The 18083-nt window shown below is 40.9% G+C and overlaps 1 protein-coding gene across 1 annotated transcript in view; it reads left to right on the top strand.

Moving 5' to 3' along the window:
• Positions 1–12719: 12719 nt before the first annotated feature.
• Positions 12720–18083, top strand: part of LOC108786756 (neural retina-specific leucine zipper protein-like) — a 22647-nt gene continuing 17283 nt past the window's right edge. The window contains exon 1 of the mRNA XM_018556114.1: positions 12720–12881. The gene's annotated coding sequence lies outside the window, so the exon portion shown is untranslated. The remainder of the gene's footprint in view (positions 12882–18083) is intronic.

Genomic DNA, 18083 nt, shown 5'->3' with positions numbered 1-18083 from the left:
GTCAACTACCCTGTTTCCCCCAAAATAAGACCTACCCCGAAAATAAAACCTAGTACTATTTTTAGGAATTGCTAAAATATAAGACCTACCCTGAAAATAAGACCTAGTTGTGACCATTTCCAGGGCCCGTGGTGGCAAAAGGGGGAACTTGAAGAGCCGCGGTCGAGAATCAGTGGTGCCAACAAAGCCAGTGCTAGAGGAAGCGAGGGGGCACTGGAGGGAGCAGAGCCGCATAAGCCGTTGCTTCCTCTATAGCTCCGGCTCCTGTCACAGGCAGAGTGATACCAAATGCACTCCGCCTGTGAGGAATCGATAGTGAAAGTGCGCTTCGCTCATTCTGGCCAGCGATTGGTTAGCAAATTGCTCTCGGAAAGGTACGACACCCCTGATTGTCCTGATCACCATATTTTTGTACATTAATAAGTGTGGATTGTTGTACATAAAAAAAAAAAAAAAACCTACCCCGAAAATAAGACCTCGTGTGTTTTTTTGAGCCCAGTGTCTTATTTTCGGGGAAACACGGTGTGTAATACTTACCTGTCCTGCCTCCCATACTACCAGTCTTTGCTCTATTGCAGAGCTATAACCTCCCTATGTCTTTACAGGAATTACAAAATACCCTTCTGCACTGGACCCCCTGTGTTTACTTAAAACTGCACTATACATGTTATGACTTATTCAGAAAATGCAGGTAGCAGAGTTTGCCATAGGAGGTTCTCTGCATAATGCGCCATAAAATACACCCTGAATTGTGAAGAGGCTCTTCTCCTCCAGCTTTGAAATGAATAGGGCTTTACCACTAGATAGCGCTGAGGAGCATAGGAGTTTCCTACGCTCCTCGGTTCCATCTGGTGGCAGTAATGCATTTGCCCAGTAATACGCTGGACAGAAAATGTATGAACCAGCCCTAACACTTTAATTATTAAATAAAATACTGGATGTTTTATGATATATTTTCATGTATGCTTATTACATGGAAAAAAAAATAACCACTAAAATCTTGAAAACAGACATAATAAAAGGTTTCTGTTGCATATACCAAAGTAAAAAAAAATATTCCTCGGGAAAAAAGATTAAATTGGTTTAATTAGCACATAGCAACAAGTACGTGTTGCAATCCCTTGTAGAGGTGACAAGCAATTGGATAAACATTCAGAGTGTGTGTCAGTGTACACAGCAGTGTGTGTCAATCTTTTATTCAGTGCAGAAGTTTCTCCCTCACATGTGCCTATGTATGGGGGAGGACCTCCATCTGATGAATTGCTTTCCAGAACATCCCACCCACTTCAGACCAAAAGCCACAGCGTGTGACACAATACTGGACAAGTCGTGTTCTATTCATACTCTCTGTAACAAGTGTGTTGTAGCTGAAATGACAGCACACAATACACAACATAAGGCTAGAGGAAGTGAAATACCTTCAACAGTTCACCAAAAGCACACCAACCTACAGTATCCTGCTACAGATTAAAGCACACCAATGCATCCTTCTACAGTTTAAAGCCCACCAATGCATCCTGCTACAGTTTAAAGCACACCAATGCATCCTGCTACAGTTTAAAGCCCACCAATGCATCCTGCTACAGTTTAAAGCCCACCAATGCATCCTGCTACAGTTTAAAGCACACCAATCTACAGTATCCTGCTACAGATTAAAGCACACCAATGCATCCTGCTACAAATTAAAGCACACCAATGCATCCTGCTACAGATTAAAGCACATCAATGCATCCTGCTACAGATTAAAGCACATCAATGTATTCTGCTAAAGCATAAAGCACGCCAGTGCCTCCTGTTACAACTTAAAGGACATCAATGTATCCTGCTACAGGTTAAAGCACACCCATGTATCCTGCTAAAGCATAAAGCACCTCAATGCATCCTGCTACAGCATAAAGCACATCAATGTATTCTCTTACAGTTTTAGACCTCATTCACACCGATAATAGCCGGCCCGTACAGATCCGTGCGGCGTGCACGGCCGTATCGGGCCACTCCCGGGAAGGACAGGTGCTGTGTGTGATTGCACGCAGCAGCCTGTTCTTCTCTATGGGAGTCCATGGCCTGACGCCACTGTACGCCCACAAAAACTGAACATCTGTGCGGGTGTCTGTGCTCGGACACCAGCATCCTGGGGCACCCGCACCCGGCCGCGTACTCCCATAGAGAAGAACAGGCTGTCCTTCCCGAGAGAGGCCTGATACGACCGTGCACACGGTACGGTGAATGAGGCCTAAAGCACATCAATGTATCCTGCCACATTAATATTATTATAATATTGAATTATACTTTCCAGTTGGATTAATCAGAGTAAACCTGATTAAAGGCTGACTTCTGCTTCTGGAAATACAAGTTCCCTGACCGTTATTTGGTTGAATAGATTCCATACTCTGTGTGTTAGTGACCCAGAGCAAGTAGTGCTTCAGAAAATATTGAAGCTGTTGGATCACAATGACAACCAAAAAACCAGCAATATCAGCCAAAGGGGCTGCACTCCCTATTCTTATGCTGCGGTAGGATCACACAGTTTCTCATTATTAAATCTACATGTAACCTTCCAATATGCATATATATTAGGGATGCGCCGATACCAAGTACAGTACTCGGTAGAAGTACAAGTACAGATACTTTCCAAGCTCCAAGACTAGACTAGAGAAAAATTCAAAACTTAGCAGGCAGCTGTCGTTTGTAAGGAGCACACGGAGCTCCTGGGATATGCACTTTTTTAAGTATACAGTGTTCAATACAGTGTGATGAGCAGTAGAATACGTAGAATACGGACACATTGTGGTACAATAAGGAAAAAAGGTTACATCCAGATTAACCGTACCCAGGCCCGGATTTCCCACAAGGCCACCGAGGCCCGGCCTCGGGGCGGCAGAGCGCAGAGGGCGGCAGCGGTGACCTTGTGTAGGGGGGGGGCGCATTGTGGAACCTGGTCTTGGGGCGGCAGGGGGAGTAAATCCGGCCCTGACCGTACCCTTGGGTTTTCCAAAGGCTCTAGTAATGCGCTCACCATATACTATTACAAAATAAACAAAAACTTAAACAAAGCCTAGGAATAAGGTTAATACATGTTCGAACGCATCTCCACATATCATATGCTACTCCTAAATAAGGAGTAAAATATTTATTTTGATCTGTCCCTTTCGGGATGCCCACTAGCAAAGCTTGTGTGACAGTTGCTTTTTTGCTCTTTCCTGCCCTCTAACGGGTATAGCGAATAGGCGTCCATGGGGAAAATAGATGGTGCTCCCTCAAAGACCTGTTGTACTACTGTGGACTGCTTCACCGATTTTCTCCAATAGTGAACTTGTGGAGAACCTGAAAGGATGTGAGAAGTTCTCTTTTTCTGATGGTGTAAAAGTAATATTGATAAAGGATAGCCATCTATCATAAAAGGCTGTAACCCTTTTGGCGTTCTCCAACTGTGTTTCTGCCTCCAGCTTTTCTAGATGAAGCAGATTCAAGATATCCTCCTTTAGTCTGTGAACAGTTGGGGGAAGAGGAGAGAGCCATTCTCTCATTATACATCTTGTTGCCGCTAACAGAGAAACGCCTATCCATTGTTTATCAGATCTCTTGAGAGTAGAGGGCTCCTCCCAATAATTAAACAACAGTAAGAGAGCATCAAAAGGGACGTTTTGGCCTACCACTAAAGCCACAAAGTCAAGGACATAAGTCCAGAAAGCTTGAATCAGGGGACAAGTCCACAAGCAATGGAACAGGGGAGCAGCTTGTAGTTTACACTTAGGGCAATGATCCAGATATGTTGAGTCTCCACCCTGTTTACGTTTAATCTGAAAGGCATAATAAGACCTATGTATAATTTTATATTGAGTTTCTCTCTACATCTCTGTTTTAATGTATGATTTTGTTTTTATAAATATAGTTAAAGAGATGCACCGATACCATTTTTGCTAGTACTGATACTTGCCCAAGTACTTACAAGTACAAGTACTGATACATTTTTGTTTATTGTGTGACAGTTTTTCTAAAACAATACAGACTAATGATTTCAGGACAGTGGAGGAGAGCCAGAGCCAGGTCCCAGCTGCAACCGCTGCAACCCTGGTAGTTCTCATGAAAATGCCAAGTATCGGCACTGGTACTCAAAAAGTATCGGTGCATCCCTAATATATATATATATATTTATACACTGTTTATATATATAATGGATGTTCGGTGAATGACTGCAGTCATAATGTACTGTATATTCCATCAACTCAAACAGACAGCCCTGTGTCAGGTCCAAGTCCTTAATGGGTAAAGCACAGGTTTTTAAAGTGACACTGCCACCATAGTCAAAAATGGAATTGGAAACACTCTGTAAAAGAAGCTGTTTAGCGTACCTCCCAACTCTCTGTTTAGCATACCTCCCAATGTATTTAGGCAATGGACACACCCCTGCCATGCCCCCACATAATGCAGACCATTAACATTTTAAATGTCAAAAATGATTGGTTAAACCCAGAATTGGCTATTTCTCATCATTGCTTTTCCTTCAGACTGGCTTTTTGAAATAGCATACAAGATCATTAAGACATAAGATAAAGGTTTTAGTGCAAGATAACACTTTTGATTGTTAAATAAAACCTTTTTATCAATATTTGTACATCAGACCAAAAAGAGAAACAAATAAGGAGGAAAGAGGAAAGAGAAGCTGGCCAATCGGGAATCCGGGCAAGAAGTCATTAACAGTCCCCCGGCTTTCTGATTGACCAGAAAGCCAGCAACATGCTCCCTCACCATCTGTTGACGAGGTAGCATGGAGCCAGCTTCCCGGCCAATCAGGAAGCCGGGCACCGTGTAATGACTCGTTGCCCGGCTTCCTGATTGGCCAGCTTCTCCACCAATCAGGATGCCGGGCAACGAGTCATTACATGGCACCCGGCTTCTTGACTGTCCAGAAAGCCGGCTCCATGCTCCCTCGTCACCTGGTGACAAGGAGCATGGGAGCGGCTTCCCTGCTAATAAGGAAGCCGGGTGGCGAGTCTTTACACGCCGCCCAGCTTCCCGGCTAATCAGGAAGTCAGGTGGCGAGTCATTACACGCTGCCTGGCTTCCTTAATGGGACTTCCGGTATTCGGTGTCGGCAAGTACAGAAAGAAAAAAATCAGTACTTGTACTTGATACTGAAAACATTTCTGATGAGTAGTGATTCAAATTTTCACTCTCTTGAATAGTTAGGGATGCCCCTATCATTCGACACTTCCAGGTGTGTTGGATACCTGGTTACTTGCTGGGTACTGTTAGTTCCCCTGTAGGAGCAAGCAGGAAGAGCCACTGTGGGAGACAAAGTGTTGCATGCCAGCTGTAGTGGTGTAATGGCCGGAACAATATGCAACAATTTTCAGAGAAAATGCATCCCTTTCACTTACTGCTCAATATCACTTGGATATTACAGATCTCTGGAACACTAATCACTGGGAATGCTTCCTGGTTCTCATTACCCTAGAAGTAATCCTTGTCCAGGTGTATTTGATAGTGGAAGGAGGCCCCAGCACCCTCCTAACAATCAACTTGAAACTTCAAATCCCAATGGGCCTTTGTGCAGCAGCATAGTCTATAGTCTGTATAAATAGTGCTTCTGCTCCTGATAGGGTTGCCACCTTTTCTTCAAGCGAAACCCGAATATCTAGCAACGCGCTGACATTTTTGGGGGGAGAATGAGTAGTGGCTTATTTATATGTAAATAGTGCCACCCATTCATATGTAAATATCACAGTTGAGACTATTTCCAGTGGGGGGGCCAGTATCCCCTATCTTAACTTTGGTTGCCCCTATCTGTATGATATCTTGTGTCCGGGTTTCTGCTGAAATGAAACCCGGACACAGCATTCAAAACCCGGACTGTCCAGGTGAATCCTGGACAGGTGGCAACCCTAGCTCTTGATAGAAACTGAAGCATGGAGCAAATAATTGCAGTACTCTGACAATCAAATCTGACTTTTGTTTCAGGTCTGTTAAACCCACACTATTTATCAAAAGCTAGGTAGAGTGTCTGCCTACCTAAACAGTTCATTCAAATAGTATCCCTTCAGGAAGACCAGGGCCATCCCTATAATGAGGCAGCTTGAAGTTGTTGCCTCAGACGGCTTCTCATGAAGGGGGGGCATAGCCGCTCTGCTGCACAATGTTTGCAGTGTGTCTGCTGCCCCCTTTCCGGGCCAGAGCATCCCAGGTTGCTAAGAGCCGGGTGGGGAGATGTGTAAAGGCCTTGCTCTCAATTAACTTACAATCTAAGGTTCCTATCTCACATGCATACATTCATACATACATACATACAGGGCCAATATAGACAGGAGCCATTTAACCTACCAACATGTCTTTGGAGTGTGGGAGGAAACTGGAGTTAACAGGGGAAACCAATGCAAGCACATGGAGAACATGGAAATACCATGCAGATAGTTTCCTAACTGGGATTCTAGCGTGAATGGCGGAATCTTTTGATTTTCTCTTGTTCAACCGGTGTATGGGTACCTTTGAGGTGTAACATAACATAAGCCCAGTGCAGAATACACTCTCTTATTTTCAGAAACTGTGGCAGTATAGTTAATAGGTTATATATAACATCTAAACAACTCTGGAAACTATGGAAAAATTTAGACCAGAGGTCTCTCAAACATGCCTCCCCAACACTTTTACCCATTAAGCTTAGATATAAAGATGAGCAGCTGACACCCTGTAACCAGGATTGTCCGTTCTTTCTGTGTCCCTTATATGAGCCCCAGCTCTTGGTCGTAGCATTGCTCTATGTTTCACACAGAACTTCCCAGGCCTGGCTGCAGCAGAGCAGATCTCCGCAGTCCTCTAGTCTGTCTTCTTCTTTTCCCACAGTGGGGCAAATTAATAAACATCAGATCCTACAGAGAAACGGGGTAAGAACACCAGAAGATACTCTGCTAATGTATAGAAATAATTTCTGTAACACAAGAATGTTTATACAGGTCTGATTTATTGACGCACACCTACCAGTATATAAGCTAGCATATCTGAGCAGAAATTTCCCAGAGATGTTCCAAAAACGTGTAGAGAGAGTCAATGGTGATAGCAGGGGCTACTGCTAATAGAACCCTGAACTTTATCCCTTTCACGGCCAGGCCCTGCTCTCCACCTTTCACCTCAGGTGGCCATTTTTGCAATTCTTCACTGTTTTATAATTATTAACTAACAGCGTTCAGAGTTTGTAAAAGACCCCCTGCAACCATTCATTTTCTGAAAGAGATAACCAATAGATTACAAAGATGGTGCTACAAATGTTGTAGATCATGTGACAGTTGTGCAAATGTTTATCAAAATAATATTAGTAGTGCACACACAAAAAAACACAACTTAGGCTGGTCATTCACAGGAATCGGCCAAAATGGGTAGCTTTCACTGAAGGAGCCGGACTGAAGATCTTCGGCCAAAGAGTGCCTGCAGCCCTCCTTACCATCTTGTCTTGAATTGTATTGTAATATCTTCCTTATATTGTAAGTCGATGGAGAGACCCTCCGCACTCCCCACAGCAGTCCCGGCCAGATAAGAAAAAAAGTGGTGCTCGCAGTGATGAATTACCACGGATGGCGCCGTGTAAACACAGGAAAGTCAGGAAATCACCAGCACTCAGTAGTAAAGATAAATATGTCTTTTATTGGACAGAAAGCGTCACAGACATCCAAATAGACCGACGTTTCGGGGCCGCGCAGGGTCCCTTCCTCAAGGCAGAAAGATGTCACAAACTGTTGGCGCTATATAAATCCTGAATAATAATAATAATTATCTGCCATCACTGTTCACCAATAGCTGCAGGGGGGAAATTTGTCCATCAATGTTGTTTAGCATTGATAAGGGAATTTTTTAGAGCAATCTAATAGTGTATGACCAGCTTTACAAAATGTCATACTAAAAATGAAAAATAAAACTATATTGATGTAATAAATAAAACATATTTGTACATTTTAAACTGTGCCTTTTTTGTGAAACATTTAAATTTGAAGGTATGCCTTGTCATGGATGGTGACAGTTCACATCACTGCCTTCTGATGGTGTGCGCTTAAAAAGTAGGGCATGCAGTACTTCTTTTAAGTGCACCGCAGTGAGATGTGGTACAACTGCATCGCACCACGGTGAGCCCATAGAACTTGTCACTTGTGCCATTTCAATAAAGTTCTAACAAAAACAAAAGAAACCAAGCGATGCGGCTCAATTGAGTGCATCGGCACTCTTCGGGCGCATGCACACCAGCAGCCGTGCGGTTAAGCATGGCTGCTGGCATGAACAAGCCCTTATGCTACAAAACTTGAGGTTGGCCTCACTCCTATGCATTGTAGTGTCATCTGATCTGAAGTGCCGTGTGTATGCTGTGGAATTATTGCTCATACCTGAAAACACAGTTGGCCACCAGAATTAAGTAAATGGTTTCCTGACCTCTTGAACTTGAGAGCTCATGGTGGCTTACTTGGGGGCTAGAAATGACCCCAGGTTTGTTGGGTCCACTGAAAATGTTAACTTAGCACTTTACTGCACTTGGCAACTAGCCAAGCACATTGGATCTCCAGTACAGCTACTGTACTATTATGTGAATCTCAATCTTCACAAGGTATGATGAGTATGGAACCAAGAAAATTGAAGAAGGTAAAAAAGCTTTGGGAAAATGTTAAAGAAGACTACCTGGATGTACAAATCAGATCCACTTTACAGTCATAGATATTACATGGCCATCCGGACTTATAAAATATGGAATGAACATGGCTTAAAACTACCAGGATATTGATCTGCTGTGCCAACAGTCTATCAAAATCAGGATTACTCTGCTTGTCATCATCAGATTCAATCAGAAAAGTGCAGAAAATAATATATTCTACACCTGAGTAAGGTTTGAGTATGTTAATAGGATCACCATGTACATTTTCTATTCAACTGCACTAGCATGTTAACCCTGGAAATTCCATATCTGCCTCACGTAATCCTGATTGTGCACGCTCCTCATGTATACAGCGCAGTAAATTTTCCACCTCTGTTTATGAAGTACACTTTATATTGGTTTATGACCCACTAAACTGTGCTGTCTCTGTGGATCATGGAGGTATGCACATATAATTGCCCATGCCCATGCTACAAAGTGGAATTGCCATTGTACATTATGACATGAGCATATATGTCCAGTAAATTCCTGTGTGCTCAACCCACATGTCTTTTGCCTTCCAATTTCTAAAACCATTTTAAAGTGAAAAAAGTTCATACTAAAATCATATTTGAACACCATACACAGTCAAATTAGGCAGAACACTCTTGGGATATGTTTTATCCATTACTTGCTTATAAATGTTGTTTAAGGTGTACATTCTTATCACAATCATTAGAAACAGAGCCCTATTCTGGGAAAATTTTGCTCCCACCCCCCTAACCCATACCACAAGATTTTTTTTGTCTTACATGCTGAAGCAAGTTATACGCATCTAAGTCCCCTGTTCACGCCCCTCACTGTCACCATTCAGAGGGCCGCTAATCTGGCTCTGCAAATGGTCCCTCTCTGGCTAGTCCCCTATCATTCCCTTGCAATGACATTACTCGTCTTTTTGGATCCTAAGAGGACAATGGCACTGGACAGCCAATAGGAAGTGTCCACGTCAGGCAGGCAATGACGTGGACACCCAAAGAAGGACCCTGCAGGAACTAAACAAAGGAAGAGAGAAGAGTTGGGGTCACCTGAACGACACATGACCAAGGCTTTAAATGATTAAAAAGGGCTATTAGGTAGGTTTTTTTTTCATATAGTGAGCAGTTAGAGGAGGTAGGAGGGAGGTGGAAATTATCCTGGAAATGGGCTTTTTAAAACTGTGATGCATGAAAAGAATTCCATTGTGTTATTAGTGGGTCATGTGATTGTGAGGTTCCAAAACTGTTTACTGTCTCATCAGGTGGTTGAGCCATATCAGTCAAGGCACCCAATGTAACAGAAATGGGTTTGCTTTACTAAAAGAGTAGAGAGCTGGTCATCTAGCAAAGTGAAGTGCACTTTGGAAAGTAAATGTTAATAAATAAGGTGAACTTGAGTATACGTTAAATACCTAATCATTTGCAAGGGAAATTCATTAAAAAAAAAAGTGAACAGTCCCTACTGCCCCATTCTCTATTAGCTCTTGTATTATTATTTTTTTAAATAACACATTCAATGATACATATTCATATCCAGTTTAGAGTAATATCTCTAAAGAGAGTTAATTGTCAAAATCAATATTTCTGAAACAGCTTAGTTCAGTGCTAGGAGGTGGGCACTGTAGTTTTTTTTGCACTGGACTGATATCATCCAGTGCTGACACTTTGTGTGCACAGTAAGGCAAGGTTTTTTTTTTAGGGCTAGGTTAAGCGTTACAGTATACCTAAAGCCCAATTGTTTTTTTTAGCTTTGGATAGAGTAGGGGAGGGTTAATTACCCAGTAGGTTTTTGCCATCTGTATCCCATTGGGAAGATTTCCCTTTATTTTCTGTCCCATAGATAAGTAAAAGGAAATATCTGCAAAGTGAGGGAAATCTCCTCTTAGACAGTTGTCACCGGGGCTGGATTTCCCACAAGTCCAACTGAGGCCCGGCCTCGGGGCAGCAGGGGTGTGGAATTCCTATCTCCCGACGCCTGGGACATGCAGTTCCGGGCACCGGGTGGGTAGTTGTTTTCTACATTTAGCCCTGCTTTGGGCAAGCAGGGCTAAATGTACAGTGGGGAAGTTGCCGCTTGTGCTTATCAGGTGGCTGTCAATTTAGGTCTGTCAACATCTTGAGAGCATTTGCTATACATATGTGAAAAAAGCTTGATATGGGAGGTCCAAGGAAGCCACAGTTGAGTTAGGGATAGTGAGATTACTGTTCTCACTGCTCTGCTTATACCTAGGATTGGGACAGAATATCATGACAGTATATCAAGATTGTCATGACTGATGGAGAGACTTTTAAGGATGTTGTCAAAGAGTTGTAGCTTCGATCTGAGGCTTTCACATGGCTATTTTGATGTTAGACAGTGTTCTTTTACAAGTTGTGATTGAACCAAGAAATGCAGGTCTCTGGTTTTCAATTGACACTACCGATATTTGTAGTAACCAATGAAAACATGAACTGCTTATGACCACCGTTATATGTTCTAAACTGCCTACACATCTTTTACCTGACCATTTCTACCTTGTAATAGATGTCTGTCACTGTGCCCCAGACCTTCCCTTGTGCCTCTGTCTTGCTCCGGCTCTGTGTCTCTCTCACTCTGCCCCCTCTCGCTGTATATACACGCTGTCTGTGTGTCAGTGCGTGTGTTTAATCCCATCTCTCTTTAAAGGATTGTTTTGTCTAATCCCTTTAACACTTCATTCTGCTAATTATCCGGAGAATGAGGTGCAGCATGGGGAGGGAAGAGGACAGGCACCATTACATCATGGTGGTGCTGGGGGGGTAGTCGGTTTGACCCGAGTATAACCATACTAACACAACAATAGAAGCAAAGCTTGTCACTAACACACTGTGACAAGGGGATTAGAGATGGATTCACACACAGTGACAAACCAACTACTATTACACAGTGACAGACTAACATCTATAACCCTAGGTGACAGGCAACCACCTGTATTGCATGGTGAGCCCACAGGTACAACACACAGGCTCCAAGATCTTTTGCCACTATCCAGTTGTTTTCTTAAATATTTTTTTCCTGTGATGTTTATGTTGTGGGTGTATATTATTTTGCCTTTTGCATGTTACTGCTTTTATCTGTTTAACTGAGTATGAATAATATCTATCTAGTATATCAACCACTGTCTCACATTGGCCTTATCTCTTTCTATATCACACTATCTTCTAGTAATCTGTCACTCTCTTAGTAGCTCATATATTTCTCATTTCAAATGCAAAAGCTTTGTTACCAATCTAGCTCTCTGTCTGATTTTTTTTGTATCTATCTATCTATCTATCTATCTATCTATCTATCTATCTATCTATCTATCTATCTATCTATCTATCTATCTATCTATCTCTGGCATGGCCTGTCTATCTATCTATCTATCTATCTATCTATCTATCTATCTATCTATCTATCTATCTATCTATCTATCTATCTATCTATCTATCTATCTCTGGCACTGCCTGTCTATCTATCTATCTATCTATCTATCTATCTATCTATCTATCTATCTATCTATCTATCTATCTATCTATCTATCTATCTATCTCTGGCACTGCCTGTCTATCTATCTATCTATCTATCTATCTATCTATCTATCTATCTATCTATCTATCTATCTATCTATCTATCTATCTATCTATCTCTGGCACTGCCTGTCTATCTATCTATCTATCTATCTATCTATCTATCTATCTATCTATCTATCTATCTATCTATCTATCTATCTATCTAGCTATCTATCTAGCTATCTCTCATCTTTTTGACATCTGCATTCTTTCTATGAAATCTGTCTATCATTCTTGTTACTGGGCAGAACTTACATGTTGAATGGGCAAGGATAGTGCCAGACTGTCCCACACTCCCTCAACTCGTACTTTCTGCCCCTCCACCCCTCTCCTGCTACCTTACTGGAGAGATTTAGCCGTGGATCTGACAGATCCAACACTCTGTGAATAATTTTCCAGCACCCCCTCCCTCTCCACTGCCCTCTGCCCTCTCCCTCCCTATCTTTCCCCCGGCTGCAGCTATTGGAGAGCCCATAATGAGATAAGTGTGAGATCACAGGCCCGCTATTTAACCCCTGCACCCAGGGCACAGCCGGCAAAGAGGGGCAGTTGGTAGACTCAAGGGCAGGCAGATTGGCACGTTAGGGGCAGAGCAGGCTTTGCCCAGGATTTGCATGGGGATTTGTGAAAAGGGAGAACACAGGAAGAGCTGACCACAGTGTTACAGAGTAAGTTAGACTCCTGTCTGTCTTGTGTGCTCTGGACTTTGTCACTTTGTGTGATTCATTTACTGTCACCCTTCTGTGCTACAACCTGTCCCAGTTTGTATCTCCCACTCACCTGCTGCTGAATAATATTGCACCTACTTATAGACCATTATAGCATTAGATAACGGTGTCTCGATGTGGTGATTGTGCTGTGTGAAGGAATTCCCTATTTCAGACCAGAATCTCAAATGTCAAAATCATGCAATAAAGGTCACAAATAACCGCTCACTCATCCTACTTTATTTATCTAGGTGATGCATAAGTCCCTTATAGACTTATACTGAACAGCCACACATTAAATGTTTGATTGGTCTGCATATGCAAGTTAATCAAAACATATCTGAGTTTATTCCTAAATTCCAGTCTCACAAATGATAACTAAAGTGCTAAAATTAGTAAGAAATATTGGCACTTCACTAAAAGGCTTAATAGTCAGCTTTTTTTGTGCTTTATCTGTATACTTTGATAGAAAAACTGACGTGGGATGAAGCAATACACTATATAGTTAAGCATTTTGTAGTACTGTGCTATGAAAACTCTAAATACCTGATAAGAAGTTGTAGAATAATGTGTGTTGTGAATGAAACCTTTGGAAATAGATTTGTATACATGCATAGAAATGTATTTGTCCAATTTTCTGAATGCCAGTAGACCTGCTCTTGTTTCATTTTTGGCACACTAGAATAATTCTAGGCTTATCTTTGTTTGGGTAGTGTTACATCAGTTTGTTTGCATGTTGGCCACAGATTCTAACCCCCCTTTTCCTGTCAATAATCATACTAATACTAGGGACATTATTATACTATAGTGATATTGAGTTTATTCCCCAAATTTTAACCTAAGCCTGGAGTAAAGGCTGATCTGGAAAGAATTACATATATAGCCAACTGTGAAAACTTTTGTGTGTATTCTATATATGTCCAAATATGTGTGATAAAATGGAAAACATTGTCTGACTATGTGGATTTTTATGTTTTGTATTCTCTGATACAATATTTCTTATGATAGTATTATTTGGAATATCATTAAAACCTTATTTATTTTGTCCAGCAGAAACCTTAGCGCTGTGTAGGAAGTACTAGTCTCATAACTTCTAACCATTCATTGAAAGACGGATTGTAAACTACAATTCCTCTATAGCATGTATAGAAAGGCTTTGGTTCTCCAGGTGTGGAAGGACTACAAGCCCAGCAACAACTACTAGTTACCAGCATGCTACAGTGCATTTGGGACCTAAGCTCTGCTTTTCTATCAGAAGGCATTATGGGGCTTGTTGTTGCTGCAAAATGACAGATATGTAAGCTGCAAATCTATCCCCTGCTGTAGAGATTGGGCCCTAACAGTTCAAAATTTTCAAAATATGGCAATAATCATTAAATATAATACTGTGCCATATATAATAATAACAATAATAATAATAAAAAGCTCATGAAATATGCTATTTACAGAAAAGACAAAATATACTGCAAATGCAATGCACTTAAACTGTCACTGTTAGAATACAGGGATGCATTTGGAACACTCTCAATGAATTGCTGTAAAGAAAGTATAAAACTTTCCATTCCCAATAGACATAATCACAGACATATGCTGAAATATATTTTTCATCTGCTCATACTACTTTCCTATCTTCTCATTCTTATATTTTAAACTTTCTATGTGAACGTTTTGTAGAATAGAACATAGAATGGTATATAGAAAACATGCTGCAGTATGGGCTGCATACAAAATAAACCTATTTAATACATATTATTGAATAAATATACAAAAGATCAAAAAAACAAATAACTAATAAAGCAAAAAAAATCTAAAAATACAAATACTTCTTCAACATCAGGGTTTTAAAAGCAAGATCTTAGTACCTGTAAAATTGCAAATGTGCAATTAAAGAATGCTAAATGCTAATTAAGGAGCTAATTAATTAATTTAAAAAATATTTGACCATTATTATCTCTGTAACTTATCCCCTTACTGTTCCCCTGATCTATTTATTTTTTTATCCCCTTTAATTTTTTTATCCCCTTAGACCAGTGTCTACATGATGTGGGCTGTATTATATTGTAAGGCGTTGTGTGGGATAAATGCAGGAACTGTCAGACAGTATCACTCAAATCTGAACACTAAATCCAGGATAAGATGGAGCTCAGAGACGGAATTATCTGCACGTTATAGGACAAGTGAGGTCTTGAAATATATATCCTAGTGGATAACCTGATCCTGAGGAGAATGTAAAAGCTGTAAGAATTGTTTTATAATAATGTATGTATAAAAACCAGCAGACTAAGGCATGGAACTAGGCAAATGTAATTTCAAATATTGCTTAAATGACGGTTTCAGAATGATGATTAGGCCAAGATTGGTAATCTGGCAGCTTTGGTATTTGCTGGTCTGAGAGCATTTGCGGGATGCTTTTAACTTCTTCAGACTGCTAAGTGTCAATCAAGCCAATTTCAATGAAACAGTACATTTTATAAGATGCCAATGAGTTGTTATGTAACATTTTCCCAATCTGGCGATTTGTAGTTAGTTATAGATAGTTATAGGGAGAATGGTTCAGATGGGATGGTAGTGCTGTTGTGCTTCTTCGTGCCTCACTATTGATATCAACATGTAAGTTCGGCTAATGCAGACTTGCATGCTTGAACAAAGATTGTTTGTAGCAACGATCATTGGGTAGCTTTTTCCTGGCAGCATGCACAGCCAGCCACGGCCTAGTGCCTGTAAACACCTTTTATTACTACAGCAGTATTATATTAGCTGTGTCTGTGTTACATCTGGCAACATTTCCCATTTGTGTACATTTAGCTCATGAAATCAGCCAATTTTCTATCCAACATGGCCACCAAACTTCCTGTTGTGAATGTACCCATAGAAAGAACTAGATATATGAAGCAAAACTGGGCTTAGGAGAGGCAAGCCTACTCTGTCTAATTTAAATAACCTTTGAGATGTGTGGGGCCACTGGGGGGTGATGAAAGTAATAGATGGAGGTCACGTACTGTACGTGAACATGTCTAGATATCAAAAACTCTATTTTCCATCCTCTTCATTCTATATCTTAGTGCGTCTTGATTATACCCAGCCATACACATGCTGGTATTTGCAATTTCAGGCTATTTACCGGCTCTAAGCACACTTGCAAGCTTTAGAAGATCTAGCCCACATCCTGAGAAATCTCAGTGGATTTTCATGGACTCCAATTTTTTCTTTGAAAGTAGAAAGACCCACTTGGGCTCCGTGTGGTACACCCAAATGGCATAGATGAGATGGAAAGTAACAATTGGTTTTTGCTGCATTCAGGCCAGATCTTCAAGGCTGTTAGCTTTTTCCTGGCAGCAGTGTACTCAAAATCTTGCATAGAGCTCATAATTTTCCAACAAAGACTGCCATAATTTAGGCAGTAAAAGTTAAGACATTACACATACCTTGCTTCAATATTTGCCCTGGCCTTACAGGTCTTGTTATGCTATGCAGTCATTTTCTGGCATTTTATAATTATAGTAAAATAAGACTCGTCAAATGTTCAAATATAACCTATTCTAGTCCCATGTGACAGACACCAAAGACACTTTGGACCAGAGTTAATAGAAAGCCTAACCTGACACTGACTAGCCTCTTTTAAAATGTACTAGCCACATATATCCATATTTTGTTTCAGGAAGAATGTGTATAAGGCGTAGGCTTTGATGATCTTACCTAGCCACCTGGCTACCTAATACCTTGATAATCTTACCTGCTCCCATATACATTACAGGAAAAGATACTATGATGGAAGACGTGTAATACGGACAAGCCTAACTAAGGTGATGGGACCCTAAGGCCCATAATCTCAGTAGGGGCTCACTTCACCTTAGGCCACTTACAGTGTTGTCTGACTACCCATTGTACTATTTAATCAACACTGTTTACTCCATGGTACTAGTCTTTAATATTGTTGGCTGCCATATCTCAGTTTGCAATGCAATGATTGATAGCATGGTGGTGCTACAGTTCAGTGTCTGGTTCTCCCGTCTTCTTTGCAGTACTCTTACATTGGTATGAACGTAGAATGTAAGAGAGCTGTCAAGCCTGTAGCTGAACCAGCAAGAGACAGCACAACATGCCGGAAGGAGACCCCCGGCTGACTTTAGATAAAAAGGTTTAACTGAAAGAAGTAAAAGAATGATTTGAAATATTAGTAGAGCATGTTTGAACATTATTATGTCACGCATAATTAGATTTCTACCTGTGGGTTTATTACTAGTGTAACTGTAATTATGTCAGTGCATTCCAGGCTGGTAGTGTTCTACGCTTCAGTCTCTTGCTCATATTACAACATACTGAATGTTATTAGCAAAGCGTACAGTAGTGATCAAATCAATTTCCAACTTAGGTCATTTAACCATTTTTTTAAAATTTCTCTGAATATATGTACTTTCAGGCATTCACACCTAGGCCACAGCGTTTATGCACGTATCTGCGTTCGCTGCACATTTTTGCTCCTTTTTGTCCACATTTTTGTGAGCGTTTACAAGAGTACATTAAGTTGTGCGTTTTTGCCAGCAGATTGTGACACATTGATGTAAATGGGAAAATGTGCATGACACATGCAAAAAAATGCGCAAAATAATTGTGTTGCATGTTTCTAAGCGTTTGCTATTGAGTCTATGGGGACAAAACACTCTGTAATCTGCCAAAAAGAAGCTTATGTACTTTTTCGAAGCAACAGGTGTTTTTCTACACGCGACGCTATGCTCAGGTGTGGACGGGGGCTATACAAATAAATAGGATTTCATGTCTAGAGTTTTTCAGTGTGCACAGTTACGCACGACAAAATGCCTAGGTGTGAACGGGTCTTAGCTGATAAAAAATGAAATCATGCAACTCCTAAACTGTGATTGTCTGGATTCCTTAAATGCACAATCATCTGCAGAGCTGACATCTTACTTTTATAGTTCCTGGCTAATCATCTCTATTCCTCATTCTGGTTCTTTTTCTGATCCACATGTTTTTTTAGTCCTCTCCCACATTATCCTTTTACCTAATCCTGGGCCTTCCCCTCTGTTGGGATCTTCCTGATTCCCTGGTAAAGGACCACTATAATGAAAAATATTGTATTCTGGCAACTGTATGGGATTAACACCTGCAATTATGGTTTTCAATATGCATTCTATATATATAACC

Source organism: Nanorana parkeri, unplaced genomic scaffold, assembly GCF_000935625.1.
Source record: "Nanorana parkeri isolate BGI_ZX_2015 unplaced genomic scaffold, ASM93562v1 scaffold225, whole genome shotgun sequence".
NCBI classification, from domain to species: domain Eukaryota; kingdom Metazoa; phylum Chordata; class Amphibia; order Anura; family Dicroglossidae; genus Nanorana; species Nanorana parkeri.
Note: the sequence above shows the minus strand (reverse complement) of the source record. Positions and strands in the feature narration are given on the sequence as shown.